Here is a 5,282-nt window from a genome sequence, read left to right on the forward strand (position 1 = left end):
CCAAACTTGGACGGCTCACCCCATATTGGGGAATCTATTAGTGGAATATGACCCACGAATAGGTCGACATCATCAGTAAATGTATTCAATGCTTATAAGGAAGAGGACAATACAAAGAGTCATGAAGACTCTGGGTGTGCTCCTTTACCAGAGTTTGAAATTAGATACATAGATTGGCTGCCACAATAGATCCACCAATTACTAAAGGAACTCAATTTATGCACCTTCACAATGATAACTCTACTACTATTACACCTTTTAACACTATAACAGTGGTACTACCTAATCAAGTTGAACCTGCAATTGATAATTCCATTGATACTAAGGACTTAGATATAACCCCATCTCAACTTTGGGTAGAGCTGACATCGACAAATTTAGCATGCTAGATATTGGCCTTGGCAAATGGTCAAGCAAGCAACAACATCATCTTGTGGGACATCTCGGCCAAGTACTCCTTGAAGTCTATGATTTGAAATTCAATCCATAGGAGGTACCTCAATTAAGGTAAGTGTTTCTTTAATGCTGAATGTTTCCATGGACAATCATGTTGTGCCTTGCAATTTTTTTGTAACTCTTGCAGCTACCTTAACAAAAGCCACAATTCTTCTACCACTACCTTAACGGAAGCCACAATTCTTGGTAGAAGCTGGATCTAAGACACAAAGGGTTATTTGGTGACGAATCAACCCATCAAGATGCGTGCCAAGAACTACCAACCGGCTTAGCATTCAAGCATCAACATCAACATCCACTTCCACTTCTCAACCTCGGCAAGCATCTTACCTACACAGAAAATGAAGAAGAAGAGCAACTAAGCAAGTGTGGGTCTGAAGAAATCTAGTAGAGGCCTAAGAGTGCTTTGAAGGTGAATCATATATTTGGGTTCTGACAAAACCTCAACATCAAAAGCCACCCCAGTATGTAAACAACAAACCTTGGCATCGAAGAACAAAACAACCCCATCCAACAAGGAAGGTACAATACTGTTGGGTTCCCACATGGTTACTACAAGCCCATGGATATTACCTTGGAAACATTTATATTTGGGTACATCAACAAGCCTACCAACTATGAAAAATCAAGGCAAAGATTGGAGAGTAGAACCACAAGAGCCTGCTTTTGCAAGGACAAGGGAAAAACACCAATAAAGGAGGATCACACACAAAGATCATCCTATACCTCATATTAGGTAGTTACACAAGAACCTGTCTCAAAAAGAGAGAGACTCACACAAGAGCCTACTCAATCACTAGTCTATCCAAAATCCATTTAATTCACTGCATCATCTTCAAGGCAAATGGCAACTACATAAGAACCTATCTCCAAAAAAGAGAGAGTAACACAAGAACCTGCCATGAAAAGAATGGAATCTACTTTGGGAGTTACAAAAGAAACTTTCTTAATTAAAAATCCAACATCAAGCTTTGTGACAACTACACATGTCACACCAACCATGCCAAAGACAATGAAAGTTACAAAAGAACCTTCCAATGATAATGATGAATTATTTTCATTGGCAACTTTCTTAGAAGCAACTTGGACTCAACAAAAATAGAAGATCTTTGAGACACTACACTCCAACTTCAAAGGACATATATCACTTTATTATGGTGAGAGAATGAAAGTTGAACAAGGCTAGAGGATGTAATTAACAAAGGCACTAGAAAAATAGGATCAGGTAGGAACTGTTGCAAGCTCAAGGATCTTACAACGGCAATGTAGATCCCTAAGCATCATCAACACAACAGCCCACATTCTCGTGCTTGTATCATGGTCAAATTTACCTCTCTAGAGACACAAAAATCAGAGGAGAGACCTAAATGTTTTTAGTCTATAACACCAACAACGAAGCATTCACTGGCAGTAGCTACACAAGAACCTACTCCTAAAAAGCAAATAGTAACATAGAACCTATTGCATGGTCCAAAAAGGGCAAGGCAACGATAGTTCAAGGCCTTGATGGGTTTTCCCATGAGGAAATACAAAATCACTCCTTCATTACGACATTCAGTCCAACTCCATAGTAGTTGATCCACAAGAACTTACTCCTAAAAATGGAGTAGATCCACAAGAACTTGCTACAATAGAAGATACCAAAGACCTTAACAAAATGTTGCTATCATGGAAAGAAGATCTTCACCAACAAAGGGTACACGACCCTAATAATTTCATCAAGGCCTAGGGATAGTTAAAGACACTCAACCTCCGGTATCCAAAGGCACTTCTCCACATACGAAAGAACAAGTGATCCTACACCAAAAGCTCTATAGGATGATTTTGATTGCAGGGTGAATCTAATGCCATAAAAAGGGGTTTGGATGAGTTTCTTGTGATCCTCAAAGATTTATTTTTACTTTCATTTACTAACCCCACCCTTCATTAGCTAACCCTAACTCTCCCTCCTCTTTTTATTTCTTCTTATTCTTCTTTTTTTTAACGCTTAACACTAGTACCCACTTATCCATTTGAGCCTCCCAATGTAATATCAGTTTTAATTTAGAGGACTTTCCTAATACCCAAATGTTATACACCTCTTTAGCGATAGTCCTCATTTTAGGAGTTTGTATGGTGTATTATCAGACTCCTCTTGATTTGATGACAGGCAAATAAATCTCCAAATGGTGCCACAATATTATTGGGCTCAAATACTTCCAAACAAATCCCTCAATGAAATATAATCCATAAAATGGATTTTGAAAGAACTTTAAAATAGAGAAGCAAGTAAAAACGTCACACAAAACTTTAGACTTACAAACATGGCAAGTCAAAGACATAGTCTAATGAGAATCCAATAGAAGTCCCACACAAATCAAATATGGGACTTAAGGAAGAGCATGAGAATGCACTTTACTTAGTCTGCTAACACTAACACCACTAGGATCTTACATCGACCCCTACTAACACATTCTTCCTACCAACTTACACCTTAGATTCTTCTTTTTCTTTTTCTTCCTTTGAAAGGTCATAAGTACTCAGCCCGCCGATCCATCCATACAACGTCTAGCCTTGCAATAACTCATGTCATGCGATGCCAATTACAGTGGAATTTGGTGCCACCAGATGAATATCCATCCTCCGACTAATAATTCCATGACAAAGGATCCATGAGGGTTACCAAAACGCGAGCGACAAAAAACGAGCGAGCCAAAAAAAGCAAGCGATACAAAACAATAAAATTTTTATAGATCCTCTATTTGAGTAGCAAAAAATATATACTTTATTCAAATGTCCATATGTTTTCTCAAGGTTAGAAGGTTAAATATGCATATAACTTTAAAGCCACTAACACTAATTTCACATCACCCATAAGAGAGTTGGTATGTTTAATTGCCAAGTCATCATTAGTATCAAAGACAAACCCTAGTGCAATCAAGTTCTCTCTTTCCGCCATAGTAACTGAGGTAATCAATGTAGCCTTCCACACAAGTGGGGCGCTTCCAAGGACTCCTTGAATGGATTAGTCTACATTCCATGCATATGTAAATGCTTAGCTTTTTAAAATCTATTCACTCTTGGAACAAAACTCATGTTTCTTTGTTACAGAAAAGACATCCCTCCCCAATTATTCACTCTTATATCCCACTAATCCAACCAGTGCAACAAATTGACCACCACAAATTCATATTTTGGTGCATGAAATTTTACTAGATGGTGCAAAAAGGCATGATAATCATCTAAGTCATGCCTTGCCATTTGATTTGATATGTGACATGACACCATTTGGTGGACTTGTAAATCAAAAGATATGGGGATGTAAAAATTTCATCTTTTGGGCCAAAACTAGAAGCTCATTAATGCGCTCCCTATTTTGGCCCAAAAGATGACATTTTCACATCCCTGTATCTTTGCAAGTTGTCAAAATTTGGTTGTTTAGCTCAAAAAGTGAGTTTTTGACATCCCTACATCTTTTGATTATCATATCCAAATGGCATAATGCTTCATATCAAATCAAATGATAAGGTTTGTTTTAGATGCATATCATTCCTTTTTGCACCATCTAAAAATTTGCATTCATCAGAATATGAAATTTATGAAATTTTGTCCAATTTTGCACACCAAATTGAAAGCAGGTTTCCCATAGTAGGGAGCAAGAAGACACTATCTATTTTGGCAAAAAAAAAAGCCAAATTGAACATCCTCTACCTTTTAATTGTGCTCGGAGGTCACCCTTCATAAATCCATAAAGCATGTGTAAGGAAGAATGTGTTAAAAATCACCCCTATTCTTTCATTTTTACATTTTCTCGTGTAATTGGTTAAACCCCTGTACATGTTTACTGCTTGAATCTTAAAATTGTGACATCCCTTCATAAATCTACATATATCAATTACGTTAAGTTGCTATTTTAAAAAATCCCTCATGCACATAAACGGCATGTAAATAATCCCATTAAAAAAATACCCCTCAGTGCGCTAAAGTGCTATGTTACATGTTTATAAATGACCCCACGGGTAATTTCCAAACCCAAATGGGGTCATTTTAAAATAGTCCTTAACTTTGCACTACTCAATTTCAAGAAATGACACATAATCCCCCTTTTGAATATTTTCTATTTCAAACAATTATTTTATGGGACACTAAGATTTTTATTTGCATGCTTGACTTTCCAAGCGCTTTAATAAATTCTTGCTCACTTTTACCCGCTCGCTCTCTTGACTAACTCAGGATCCATTGAAGACATATGAAGCACTACAAATGGCAAAAGTTCACACGGGTGCACACCAAAGATGATCTTCATAGACAACGCTCTGGACAGCAGCCATGCCTTTCGCAGGATCCAAAGAGCTTGATAAAAAACAATAAGGGGGGCATGTTAACCAATTTGTTAACAATATTCCAGGACTCGCTAGAGTGACACTAGTGGACTGTATTTGCATGCATTGCTCTCATCTTAGAGTAGCTTGGAGGAGTACTCCATCAGCATTCCTACAAGATCCCCATGACACGTGATACCACTGGAGACTACACAGTGTACTCCAAGTTTGAGAGCGACTCTCGAAAGGTGAGAGTGCTTTTGCTAGGCATGGCTGGCATGAGTCTTCTACAGCCTTCCCTTGAGGAGTATTCGCTAGATGCATAAACTTCCATCTTGGTTGCTAGCTCCTATTTTGGAATCTATCTAAGTGATGAGCTATGAGATTCAAAAAAAGGTGGCCTTATTATACATAGCAACTTGTTTTTTCTTTGTTATTTCATCAACAACTCCTTTTGGAAGCTGTTTACATGGTGTTCTCAAGCATTAATGGAATTTACCTTTTTCTGGGGGGGAAAATGTGATG

This window comes from Dipteris shenzhenensis, chromosome 2 (assembly GCF_047967505.1).
Source record: "Dipteris shenzhenensis isolate YYH24624 ecotype China chromosome 2, Dip_SZ_1.0, whole genome shotgun sequence".
Lineage (NCBI taxonomy): Eukaryota > Viridiplantae > Streptophyta > Polypodiopsida > Gleicheniales > Dipteridaceae > Dipteris > Dipteris shenzhenensis.